Source organism: Protopterus annectens, chromosome 15.part0 (assembly GCF_019279795.1).
Source record: "Protopterus annectens isolate FY-2018-M chromosome 15.part0, PAN1.0, whole genome shotgun sequence".
Taxonomy (NCBI): Eukaryota; Metazoa; Chordata; order Ceratodontiformes; family Protopteridae; genus Protopterus; species Protopterus annectens.
Genome location: NC_056749.1, coordinates 52,847,234 through 52,862,208, shown reverse-complemented (window position 1 = coordinate 52,862,208; position 14,975 = coordinate 52,847,234). Strand labels below are relative to the sequence as shown.

The 14,975-nt window shown below is 37.2% G+C and overlaps 1 protein-coding gene across 2 annotated transcripts in view; it reads left to right on the top strand.

Moving 5' to 3' along the window:
* Window positions 1-14,975, top strand: part of LOC122790085 (protein eva-1 homolog C-like) — a 659,115-nt gene that overhangs the window by 488,765 nt on the left and 155,375 nt on the right. The window lies entirely within an intron of this gene.

Genomic DNA, 14,975 nt, shown 5'->3' with positions numbered 1-14,975 from the left:
AATCAGTTATTTAAAACCCTGCTTGGAAGGAAAACAGAAGAAATAGAACAGATGCTTTGCAAACAGTGAAAAGTAGCTACAATTACTTTGCAAACAGTGAAAAAAAGCAAAAACAACCCCCCTGCAACAGTAAAAACAGCAACAAAATGCAATTTAACAGGCACAGTAAGGCAGACAAATGCAGTACAAAACGTGCAGTTTAGTTTACAGTATTAAAATACAGTATCAAATAAGCATAACACAATACAAAGTGCAGTAAATTGTATAATCAGCTTAAAACAAACAGGAACTTTTATTTTTTATTTTTTTGGGAAGCTCAGAAATCTCTAGTCATGTGATAGCCCCCCTCATTTCTGCTCAGCTGAAGTTTGTAGAGCAGAATAGCTGAGCCACTAGGCTTAGTGTGGAGAATGCAGTATGTAATAAAGACTGTTCCCTCACTTCCACATAGGGATTCCCTTCATGCAGCTCTGACTTACCCCTCAAAGCAGAGGCGTTGGCTTCTGTGGTCTCCACATGGAAATTGCACCTTCTCTGGATGTCCGCATGTATGCACACTTCTCCCTGCTCTTTGAATATTTGAGCAGGTCATGTCCCTTCACTAGTCCTGAAAATGCTGCACTCATCCTGTGCTGGGACAACTAACTGAACCTCAGTCACTTGGGGGCATTATCTCCTGTGCAATGAAGCCAGGATTACTGTTGATAGTTCTACCACATTTGGTGATCACGTTGGATGTTTATTTGAGGGACAGTTAGTGATACAGTCAAATGCCAATTGTGGTGACCACAAGAAAGGTATGTTTACAAACATTTATACACTTTCAGAATGACACTGGATCCTTAATTAGAAGTGGCTCAGCTATTCTGCTCCACACTAACCTAAGTGGTCCAGAGCCTTTTAGTACTTCCCTGAATTCGATCAGGACATTGTTGCTATAAAATAAAGCGAGTTCTGTTTTTTATAGCCCACTTAATTAATTAATTGCACTGTTGCTTTAATATTGGGGTTCAGTGTGCAATCCGAGGATTTCCCTTCCTTCCTATAGTAGCACAGCTTCTATTATTCCCTTTGTTTCCAGTAAATTGTTAATTTTATTGGCTACATTGCTTTTATTTCGATTTAGCTTACTGTGACTTGCTTATTGAAACAGCTCTCCCAAGCTCCATTTATGGCATTCTGCTACAGCTCTACTTATAGCCGTGATATACTCGTAGTTTGGCCCATTAGTGACAGCTCTGATTTCCTTTATAACTATAGAATTTACTTACTATTTTACTGATTGTTTTTTGTACAGCCCAACATTTCCGTGGCTCAGCCCGCTCCATTCCCCCCTCACTATGCTCGGGTGTCACTATGCTCTCCTACACCCAATTCCCACCTCTCTTCACTCTTAATTATTATCCTTTACTCCTGATTTATCCTTCTTCTGACCTACCTGCATATTGACTCTTCCTTCTTCTCTTTTTCTCTTCCTACTTCTTCCTTCTGTATGCTGTATCACCACATCTTGTTATTTTTTCCCTACTTCATACTTTCAGATCACTTCAATGCTATTCTCTTTCCTAATACTAGTACCCTGGATTAACTCTTTCCTAATACTAGTACCCTGGATTAACTCTTTCCTAATACTAGTACCCTGGATTAACTCTTTCCTAATACTAGTACCCTGGATTAACTCTTTCCTTATACTAGTACCCTGGATTAACTCTTCCTAATACTAGTACCCTGGATTAACTCTTTCCTAATACTAGTACCCTGGATTAACTCTTTCCTAATACTAGTACCCTGGATTAACTCTTTCCTAATACTAGTACCCTGGATTAACTCTTTCCTTATACTAGTACCCTGGATTAACTCTTTCCTAATACTAGTACCCTGGATTAACTCTTTCCTAATACTAGTACCCTGGATTAACTCTTTCCTAATACTAGTACCCTGGATTAACTCTTTCCTTATACTAGTACCCTGGATTAACTCTTTCCTAATACTAGTACCCTGGATTAACTCTTTCCTAATACTAGTACCCTGGATTAACTCTTTCCTAATACTAGTACCCTGGATTAACTCTTTCCTAATACTAGTACCCTGGATTAACTCTTTCCTTATACTAGTACCCTGGATTAACTCTTTCCTAATACTAGTACCCTGGATTAACTCTTTCCTAATACTAGTACCCTGGATTAACTCTTTCCTAATACTAGCACCCTGGATTAACTCTTTCCTAATACTAGAACCCTGGATTAACTCTTTCCTTATACTAGTACCCTGGATTAACTCTTTCCTAATACTAGTACCCTGGATTAACTCTTTCCTAATACTAGTACCCTGGATTAACTCTTTCCTAATACTAGTACCCTGGATTAACTCTTTCCTAATACTAGTACCCTGGATTAACTCTTTCCTTATACTAGTACCCTGGATTAACTCTTTCCTAATACTAGTACCCTGATTAACTCTTTCCTTATACTAGTACCCTGGATTAACTCTTTCCTAATACTAGTACCCTGGATTAACTCTTTCCTAATACTAGTACCCTGGATTAACTCTTTCCTTATACTAGTACCCTGGATTAACTCTTTCCTAATACTAGTACCCTGGATTAACTCTTTCCTAATACTAGTACCCTGGATTAACTCTTTCCTAATACTAGTACCCTGGATTAACTTGTACTATTCTAACTTGTAATTAGTGAATTTGTTACTGACTCTTCATATGTTACAATTATTTTCTCAGTCCTCTTCATTCCTTGACAGTCTCTCCCTAGCAACTAATTCATTGTAATACTGCCTCTCACTGTTATCTCTTTTCCTACTACCTCTGAATTCTTCTAAACTACATAATAACTGTTCCTAATCTGCTTACTTGTTTTTACATTTGGTTTATTTGCTGTTTGCTTCTTGCATTTGTGTCTGATTGTTTAAATTTTTTAGATTGTCTTAATTTTTTGATTGTTTTCTCACTGTTAGCTATTAGTATGTTAATGGAGCTTTTCTCCTCGGGCCTCTGCTGAAAATGGACATGCATCCAGCCAGACTAGCCCGGTTAACAAATGTAAAATAAAAAATAAAATTAAAAAAAAATAAAATAAAAAAATAAAAACTTTTAAGAAACTCAAAAGAACCAGTGAGGGTGCTTACTCCAAGCCCTAGACCAATCACCCTTCACCAGACAGGTTCCAATCAGCACACTTCTCTCACAAGGGTACAGAAGGGTCCCTTCCAACCAAAGAAGGCTTGGAAAATGTGCTCAGAATACAACAGCCACTACAAATAGACCCAGATGCAGGGAACCTATATCTGGACTATGTTATAGCTACTAGCTACACTAATTTAGGCAAGAAACACTAAAAATATTTTAAACAGCATAAAAACAGCAGTGAGACTCCAAAATGTTTTACACAGCAAACAAATCAGTTATTTAAAACCCTGCTTGGAAGGAAAACAGAAGAAATAGAACAGATGCTTTGCAAACAGTGAAAAGTAGCTACAATTACTTTGCAAACTGTGAAAAAAAGCAACAACAACCCCCCTGCAACAGTAAAAACAGCAACAAAATGCAATTTAACAGGCACAGTAAGGCAGACAAATGCAGTACAAAACGTGCAATTTAGTTTACAGTATTAAAATACAGTATCAAATAAGCATAACACAATACAAAGTGCAGTAAATTGTATAATCAGCTTAAAAAACAGGAACTTTTATTTTTTATTTTTTTGGAAAGCTCAGAAATCTCTAGTCATGTGATAGCCCCCCTCATTTCTGCTCAGCTGAAGTTTGTAGAGCAGAATAGCTGAGCCACTAGGCTTAGTGTGGAGAATGAAGTATGTAATAAAGACTGTTCCCTCACTCCCACATAGCGCATTCCCTTCACGCAGCTCTGACTTACCCCTCAAAGCAGAGGCGTTGGCTTCTGTGGTCTCCACATGGAAATTGCACCTTCTCTGGATGTCCGCATGTATGCACACTTCTCCCTGCTCTTTGAATATTTGAGCAGGTCATGTCCCTTCACTAGTCCTGAAAATGCTGCACTCATCCTGTGCTGGGACAACTAACTGAACCTCAGTCACTTGGGGGCATTATCTCCTGTGCAATGAAGCCAGGATTACTGTTGATATTTCGACCACATTTGGTGATCACGTTGGATGTTTATTTGAGGGACAGTTAGTGATGCAGTCAAATGCCAATTGTGGTGATCACAAGAAAGGTATGTTTACAAACATTTATACACTTTCAGAATGACACTGGATCCTTAATTAGAAGTGGCTCAGCTATTCTGCTCCACACTAACCTAAGTGGTCCAGAGCCTTTTAGTACTTCCCTGAATTCGATCAGGACATTGTTGCTATAAAATAAAGCGAGTTCTGTTTTTTATAGCCCACTTAATTAATTAATTGCACTGTTGCTTTAATATTGGGGTCCAGTGTGCAATCCGAGGATTTCCCTTCCTTCCTATAGTAGCACAGCTTCTATTATTCCCTTTTTTTCCAGTAAATTGTTAATTTTATTGGCTACATTGCTTTTATTTCGATTTAGCTTACTGTGACTTGCTTATCGAAACAGTTCTCCCAAGCTCCATTTATGGCATTCTGCTACAGCTCTACTTATAGCCGTGATATACTCGTAGTTTGGCCCATTAGTGACAGCTCTGATTTCTTTTATAACTATAGAATTTACTTACTATTTTACTGATTGTTTTTTGTACAGCCCAACATTTCCGTGGCTCAGCCCGCTCCATTCCGCCTCACTATGCTCGGGTGTCACTACGCTCTCCTACACCCAATTCCCACCTAACCCTACTACTGCTACACTTGTAATCACTAACTTCTCCCCCTTCTCTTCATCAGCCAATCACAACCAGTACAATTACGTCTTATCCTAACCCTACATTTTCTGCTTCTCTTAACGCATATCCTGCTCTTCCTACTTCCTTCTCCATTTTATCCTCAGTCACCTCCCACAGTCTTGTATTAACTCTATCTCATTCTGTATAACAACTAGTCACCTCCCACAGTCTTGTATTAACTCTATCACATTCTGTCTTGTATTAACTCTACCACATTCTGTATAACAACTAGTCACCTCCCACAGTCTTGTATTAACTCTATCACATTCTGTGTCTTGTATTAACTCTATCACATTCTGTATAACAACTAGCCACCTCCCACAGTCTTGTATTAACTCTATCACATTCTGTGTCTTGTATTACCTCTATCACATTCTGTGTCTTGTATTAACTCTATCACATTCTGTATAACAACTAGTCACCTCCCACAGTCTTGTATTAACTCTATCACATTCTGTGTCTTGTATTAACTCTATCACATTCTGTATAACAACTCTTCACCCAGAACACCAACCCGCCCTCTGCTTCACACCTCCCATTCTCTACCAGCACCCCCTTATTCAATTCTCTTTCCTCCTACAAGCTCTCCTAACCACTTTCACACCTTATCCACATTTCTAAATGCACCTACATTTATCACTTCTGCTGTCTCCTGCACTATATCCTGTCATCCTTATATCTACCATCTAGCATCTCATTACATTCACTCCTTATAATACCTCCAAAATGTCTCATACCTGCTGACTCTTATTACTTCTTGCTTCTTTCACCCTTATTTTCTTTACACTGCTAAATCTCACAGTATAAAATGCTATTGCTTTTCTCCAAGCCTACATCCTTCCTATCTTACCCATCAAAAAGCTACCCATATATATATATATATATATATATACTAACCTCTTCCAGTTAAATACTCTGCATTTCCTTAAATTCAAACTTCTTCCTACTAGACAAACTATTTTCTGCCACCAAAGCCGCTGCATAGAACCAAAAAATACCAATCTATATCCTCTTACACTCATATATTTCCTAGTACATCCTTATGCGGTGATATCCACCCAAATCTAGGACCCACTTCCTTTAACCTATCTGCTCAACAAAACATTACTATTCCAGTAAGATCTTAAAAATAGTCACACTAAATTTCCAAAGCATCTGTAACAAAACTACTGACTTTCAAGCCTGGATAGCAGACAATCAAACAGGCATCATTGCTGCCACAGAGACCTGGCTCAAACCAAATGAGAAAGACTCCGAATTCCACCATCCAGACTTCAACACCATCAGGTCTGACAGGCTTCATAAGAAATGTGGACCTGTTTCCCTCCTTTACCTAATGGCTACAACATGACCCCATTCACTAATAATATTCCACAGTTCTCTAACACTGAAATTGAAATCTTTTTTTGATAGTAAACAAATCCAAAAGCATATGTATCATACTTCTGTATCTCCATCCAGGAAATAATATACCTATTCTGTAGGATATCCTAGCCTGGGTCACCCATATAATAAATGAAACCATCATTCTTGGTGATGTTAATATAAATTGGCAAATCTTCTACTCTGAATTCCTATTTTGTAACATCAACCTATTTAAGTTTACTCAACTGATAATTACTCCAACTAAATTCCATAGGGGAAATACTGATGGAGCTATGCTAGACTGGATCTTGGGATCTTGGTTACTGATCCTAGCAAAATCCCCACACATCGCACTCTCCCAAATGCTCTCAGTGACCACCTCACTGCCTTTGTTCTTAGAACATCTCCCTCCCTCCAAAATGAACATCAGTATAAAGAAATATGTAATCCATCTAACTTCAATCCACAGACATTCGCCAATCTACTGAAAAACATGAACTGGAACATCCTAAAAACTCTGCCCTTAGATGAGGCAGTTAAGTACTTTAATTTTTATTTCTAGATAGCCTTAATAGCCTCACTTCTCCTAATATTAAATGTATCAAAACCAACCATGCCCCATGACTTCAAAATCTACAAAAGAACTAATGCTAAACAGGGATAAAATCTGGAAACTTTGGCAGAAAAATAAAAAAATCCTCCAGACCTCTTTAAATATAAGCAGCTTTACACCCAAGTAAAATGAGAAGTAATTAAAGATAAAAAACATGATTTACAGTTTCAAATCATAAGCAGAATCCCAAAAAAATCTGGGCACCTATATCATCTCTTCTAAATCCAGGCTCCAATGGCAACACATCTACATCCGGATAAAACCTCACCACAAATAGCCAATCTCTTTAACTCACACTTTATAAATACCATAACAGAAATTACTGCCAGCTTTCCACAACCTCACCATGACACTCCCCAAAACCTCTACTTTTACTACTCCAACTAGACCATCCCATCCCACCCACTCTTCCCCTTCTTCCTCCTAACTCAGTTCTTACAAAACTGGAACAAAAACAGCTCCTACTTTCTCAATTAAATCAGTTCCAATGGTTACTATAAAAAACTGCTCCACAAGCTCAAACCTAGCTCCAGTGCAGCTGATAACCTGCCCACCGGATATCTAAAACTAGCTGCCAAAGCCTAACTTATCAGCATACTAGTCAATAGATCCAGACTTGAATCCTATGTTCCAAAAATTTGGAAAAAAAGCATTTATTCTATCCCTGCATAAAGGTGTCTCCCCTTCGGATATCTCCAATTAGCATCCTCTACCCATTATCTCCCCCAACTCCAAGCTCCTTGAGAAATGCATTCATGAACGACTTTTAAACTTCCTTCTCAAAAACTAGATACCTTCGCCTACACAACATAGTGTTAGACCAGGTCGTAGCACCATGACTGTGTTGGTATCTTTCCTGGACATTGTCAACAATGCACGTGATTTGGACAAAATTATTTCTTCCCTATTTCTAGACCTATCAAAGGCTTTTGTTACAGTTTCTCACCCATTACGTCTAAACCAGCTTTCAAAAATTGGTATCTTCTTTCCCTCTCTTAATTCGTTTGCAAGTTACCCATCAGACAGACGAGAGGCGGATAAATGTTAGGGCTCCCTCTCCTCTTACCTTAATAACCTCACTGGTGTCCCACAAGAATGACTATTAGGACCCCTCCTCTTCAATATCTTTATTAATTATCTGTAGTCATCATGCACTCAATGCTCTCTATACAATACACTGATGACTCTACCATTATCTGTTCTGCTAATTCCACAATTAATCTACACATCACTCAGCTGGCCTTCACTTCTATTGGGTCCTAGCTAAGCAACAATCCTCTCCCACTCAATCCAAATAAAACCAAACTACTTCTATTTACCCCCAGGAAAAAATACTCATAGACAAGTCCCAGTTTAGCATTCTATCTCAAAGCAAAACAATAATAGAAGATGTGACTTATACTAAATTACTCTGAGTAATTATCAATGAACAGCTAAAATTTGACATGAATATACAGAATAATGTCAAAACACACACACCTTATTATAGAGTAAAATATTAGGATGTACAGACACACACACACACACACACACACACACACACACACACACACACACACACACACACACACACACACACACACACATACCAAAAGTTAGGCATTCTTTACAGGTGCAAATACTATCTAAGCCCCTCCAATAAACAAACCCTCGCTACCACCTATGTGCTTCCCTCACTCTTTTATGGTGCTCCATTACTTATGAACCTACAAAGCTCTCTAAAAAGCAAGATGGAAATGTGTTATAATAATGTTACCATGGAAATGTGTTATAATAACGTTACTATGGAAGTGTGTTATAATAACATTACTATGGAAATGTGTTATAATAACGTTACTATGGAAATGTGTTATAATAACGTTACTATGGAAATGTGTTATAATAACATTGCTATAAATGCCAAACACTCTACCCATCACTGTACTGCTCTACACTCCCTTAAATAGCTCAAACTTCCATAATATCTCTCCTACCTGCAACTCACAAATACATACAAACTAGTTTACAAGCCCTTACGTTGTCCCTCCCTCACCTCACTGTTCAGCCACTATCTACCTAATAGGTCTCTTAGATCAGAAAATCAGCACTTTTTACAAGTACCAAACCCAATCTGCCTGCTGGATACCTTCTTCATATTTTTTTTATCTAGCGAATGCCTGGAATGCATTACCACTATCAATCAGATCAATACAAAACTTCACATCATTCAAAAGCTCTTTACAAGATTACTTCTCTTCAGCGTGGATCTGCTCTTGCACCAATCCACCATCTTTTAAAACTTGACATGCCCTACTCTCTAACTATATTCAGTTATCCACATCCTCCTTTTACTATTTCCATCTTCTTACCTATTTTTAATAACCTCTAACTAAACTACGTTATGTGCTCACTGTTCTTGTATATTATATAACCATTAGATTTGTTAGCCTTTACAACTGAACTGATTTGTTACATTTGATTTGTCTCCATTGTATTTTAAGTTTGTTCTTACTGTACTATAGCCTCATCCCAATTTCTCACTGTACCTTATTGTTATTTTATTCTTTATCATGTATGTTTATGGACTTTTGCAACTGTTAAATCTTGTCATAAAACTATATTTTGTATTGATTGTGGAGCTTTTCTCCCCAGGCCTCCACTGAAAATGGGCTGTTACAGGCTCACTGAACTATCCCAGTAAACAAATGTCAATCAATAAATAAATAAATAAATGTTGATGTGACTTAGGAGGAGGGTGGGGACAGAGCACAGTGTCTGACAGCTCCAAGTTGAAATACATTGCTGTGATCATCTGTTCTTTCACATTTTCTTTCAGGAAACCAAACAGATGTGTGGACAGTGGTAGCAGTGCACATGGTCCACAGCACAGTGCATTTGTATTTATCTATTCAACTGAAGTGGAAGTGGAGTGTTGTAGAGCAGCAAGTAGAAATAAATTACTGTGCTGCTATTTCATCACTTTGGGAAGTCACAAATTGTAATGTCTGTGGTTTAAGTGCCCAAAACTGAAACAAATAAACCAAAAATTGGCACTGGAGACCAGCGGATCCACCACACTAGTAGTTTAGTGCAAAAACCAAAATGAAATGAACACACAGCACATGAAGCATAAACACAGTTAAAACAATTCCCCTTACGTATTTGTCTCTGAGAACTTCATCAGGTGGGCATATACATCCTAATTGGTTCTTTAAAAACCTTTTCCCTCCTTGATTAACCAAAGGAATACTTAAATCAATTAATTTCTAAGATACAACAAGATTTAGTTTAAAATAGTAAAACTGAATAAAACTTCATAAAAAAGTCATATAACATTATGTACACATAAATATACATATAAAAGGATTTGTATCAACTTGAGCAATGAATAAATGTAATAAATATAAATATAAATAACACATAAAATGTCATGTTTTAAAAAATAAATAAAATGTATAAAATGAGATAATGAATTGGCACATCTAGTGGAGAAAATTGTGAACCACACGTTCAAGGGTTATAACCTAAAATAAAATAAAATTTTTCCATTTGATAAATGGACAATAAATAAACTAAATACATCTAATGTTACAGTTTTGCAGATCTAAGCTTTAGTACAGGTTTTAATGATACCATATTATTTAGCCCTGGATTGTTACAAGTGTCCAGGACCAGTTGCCAGTACAATTCCCTATACTCAAGTCTCGTCTCCCAGGGACCACCCCTGAGGACTATAGGTACTACTTCTATTACAAAAACTGACAATCTGCTTTTTCACATAACTAGAGTGTTTATACAGGGCATTATTTTCATTTTTCTAACTTATATTGTATCTGTGTTTGTACATTCTTTGTTTTAACTTTCTTTTTGTCTTTCCCACATAGAAGGAGTCACAAACATCACACAAAACAGTGTATATCACACCTGTAGTGTTACAATTTGCATACCCTTTAGTTGTTATATACTTATTTCTACATTTCAAATGTATAGTATCACGAGTCCTTATATAAATACATTGGAGACAATTTCCACATTTATGTGTACATTTTCTATTACTGGAAAAAATTCCATAATTGTTGTGATGTGGACCTCGTTCTAAAATGTTTTTGATATTTCGCCCTTTTTTGTATACACATTTCAGTGTTTTATCAAATATACCATTTAAATGTGATAACGTTGCAAATTTGCTCCACTCATTTTCTATAACTCACTTCACCAAATTAGTTTCACCATCATATGTAATGATTAAAGCAGATTGGTAAGAACACCCCCTCTAAGTTCTTGTCGTGACCTTGTTCTTGTCGAGAGAAGGGTGGTTTTTGCCCAAAATAGGGGCAAACCTAGATTCTCTAGCCTCGGTAACTTCTGCCAGCACATCAGTCAATAAATACAAAGGGTACCCCCTGGCTCTAAACATTTCCATTATGAATTCACATGCTCTTTGAAAATCTTGGTCGTCCAATATCATTCTGCTACCCTGAACCAGCTGACCTTTTATTACCCCTCTTTTCGGATAAGGAGGGTGGGCACTAGTATAGTACAAATAAGAATTGGATGGAGAATGTCTGTTTTCTATGTATTTTGGATTTAAAACTATTGCAAACCCGTTGTATGTTTACATCTAGATAATTCAGCTCCAAATTATAAAGTTGATATGATAAAAAATTAGTGGTCTTTGAAATATAATCAACAAATTCTAAATACTTGTTATCAGTACTGGCTCAGAGAAGACATATGTTATCTAAAAAGTGCCCGTAAAAGTTCCAGTATTGCTTATACTCTGAAGTAAATACATATCTGTTCTCTCAATATAGGAGAATAATGTTGGCATATGTTGGGGCACAATGTGCCCCCATTGCCACTCCCTTCAATTGTTTGTAATATTCTCCCTGAAAGAATATAAAGTTGTGCTTAACAACTAAGTCCATTAAGGTTAAACATGTGTGAAATACACCAAAGGGAATATCATTACAATCAGCAAAAACTTCTTCGAACCATACAAGCCCCACATCGTGTGGGATACAGGTGAATAGATCCACTACATCAAGGGTGATAAAAAGTATTTGTATTAGATTGTTGTGTGTTATCTAACCATCTTAAAAGGTCCCAAGAATCCTTTAGAATATTTGCATTCTTAAGTAGTATATTTTCAAAATTGTAATCAATATATCTCACCAGGGGTGCAATTACTGATCCCTTCGCTGAAACAGTAGGCCTGAGGGGTGGGTCTGTAATGTTTTTGTGGACCTTTGGTATGCCAAAGATGGAGGGGACTCTGGGTTTACAACATTTAAAAATGATAGGTCTCCATATCTATGAGCCCCTCTAATAATAAATCATGAAGACACATAGACATTTTTTGTATGCAGTATTAACTTTGCTTAAAGAAACTCATGCATATGTGTCATCCACTAAGCAACTCAAACATTTTTCCTTCATACATAATATGATCCATTAGAACCCACCCCCCCAAATCAGGCTTCATGATGCTGAGGGTTTTATCTTCTCCTTCTTTGTCAGGTTAGGAGTCACTTTAGTGTGCTTACGCAGCTCCCTTAATTACTTTTCCACCACCAGTTCAACATTTCTAAGCTGGGGGTGTAGTGGTGGATTAAACGTACTTTTCTTCACTAATCTGTCGTGGAGATTTCTTTTTCCTTGTCCATTAAAAAATAAGTATTTTTGTCTAATAAATAGTTTAAAATCAACTAGTAAATTCTCCATGTTTGTTTTTACCCTAGGTATAAAGGTGAATCCTTTCAAAAACAAATGAAAATGTCCTTTAGTGATAACAGTATTAATATAATTAAAAATATTAAAACTATTATAACTAAATGTACAACCTTCTTGTGTGATTCCATCTTGTGATTCTGTCTCCAATAAGTTCTGTCCTGTGGTGCCCAACCCTTCTGTACTTGATAATACCTGTAATTCACAGGTCCCTTTTGTCTTAGCCTTTCCGACCTCCTCAGAGGTGGAAATTCTAAAGGGTCCTGTATGTTTACATTTTCTTGATCAACCTGCTTATTTGTCTCAGTACACGCCCATGTTCTATCGTTTCCCCCCCAGTAAAAATTATTCACCCTAAGGGGTTTTGGTTTAGAGTAATGTGTGTTGTTACTATATTCGTGTCCCTCTCTATTTTCATAATTTTTCTATCCTGTACTTTCTTACATTTCACTTCAATTTGTTTGTGTCTTTCGGCTTTTCCCGGTTAGGGGTCGCCACAGTGGAACTCCGGTCCACTAATGATTGGTAGTTGATTTTTACGTGCCGAGTTACGAGCCCTGACGCACAACCTTCAACGAAGGTATGCCCATTCACCCATGTCTCCACGCAGAAGACGCTCTAGCTGAGAATCGAACCGGAAAGCGTCTTACTGTGAGGCGACAATGCTACCACAGCACCATTTCACTTCAATACTGTTCAAAATATCAAAATACCTTACCTTTCCAGTATCTATACTGAACAATAAATCCCTGACAATACTGTTGCTAATACTTTCAATCTGCTTAAAAACATTTTCATTGCTTTTAATAATTGCTCTCATTATATCTGCCCCACATCTATCAAAGGTCATAATAAGGTCCTCGTGAAACTGAGAACCTTCTTTAACATTGTTAAGGTACTTACATACCCTTAAACCTTTTGGTACAATCTTTAAATGCAGGCAGTGTTTAAGATAAGCATTGTCCTTTTCCCATGTTTTGTACTTGTATAATTAATTGTCAAGGTTAGAGAGCATAGTTGCATAAGAGTCACTGTTAATTGTAACATGTACTTGTTCACTAAAATCAACTTTAAAGTTCAAAATGTCTCTAAAATGTCTTTTAGTACCTGGTTGATATAGATTATTAGAACATACTTCTCCCTCACTCACTGAATTGTTTGTGCATGTGTTCATTTGAGTAAGTCCTTCCCCATTACTGGTGATTGAGGAAATGCTAGGAAATCCATCCAAACTCCATCGCGGACATTGGCTTGTCTGTAACACCGAATTTTCATTCCTTATTGTTTGATTTCAGCCGTCTGTTCCTTCATTCGAAGCTGAATGTTGGAGCCCTTCCTGACTACCAGGCAAAGAAGCTCCTGTTGCTAGCAAAGCCATGGTCTGGCTAATTGGTGTCAAAAGCCCCACCAGTTGTGTAAGCTGTCCAATGGGCTTATGCAGCTCATCCAGTTCACTTCCTTTAGGTCTGTTTTCAATGCTGGAGGTGTAGCAACCCGATGGTGATTCCATAACCACAAAACAAGACTGATAAACTGTAAAGTGTGTGGTTTAAGTGCCCAAAACTGAAACAAATAAATCAAAAATAGGCACCGGAGACCAGCAGATCCACCATACTAGTAGTTTAATACAAGTCATAAATTGCCAGAAGTGGCTATCTGTTGAGGTAGGCTGTGCATAAAAGCAAATTACAGATAGTACAGTCACAATAGTATGTTCATTAATGTGGCTTGGTGAGGGGACAACATACATTGTATGAGAGCGGTAAATTGAAACACTTTATAGTGAATAATTCTCTTTCACTTTTGTCTCATTCTAAAATTAGTGGATTACAGAAGAATGTTTTCTTTTTTGGGTGATAGGGTATCAGGGCATGTGTGAAAACACAGGGCAGTTATGTGATCTTGGTATCTTTCAAGTTGAAATTTGTTATAGATGTCACTATGCCTTTCACTTTCTTTACAGTCGCAATCAGAAATATAAAAGCAAGTGAATGTCCTTGTGGCTTTAGTTCCTGCCACAGTCTGACATTTTGCATTATATGCAGCCTTCAGTGTGTGTGTACCATGGTTTCAATTCCTGCCATAGTCTGACATTTTGCATTATATGCAGCCTTCAGTGTGTGTGTACCATGGTTTCAATTCCTGCCATAGTCTGACATTTTGCATTATATGCAGCCTTCAGTGTGTGTGTACCATGGTTTCAGTTCCTGCCACAGTCTGACATTTTGCATTATATGCAGCCTTCATTGTGTGTGTACCATGGTTTCAGTTCCTGCCACAGTCTGACATTTTGCATTATAAAAAAAAAATATATATATATATATATATATATATATATATATATATATATATATATATATATATATCTTATTCATCTGCTCTTACTGTAACTGTCTTAGTTGCTCTTCTGCATGCTGTTATCTGTTCAGTCGCTCTTACTCTG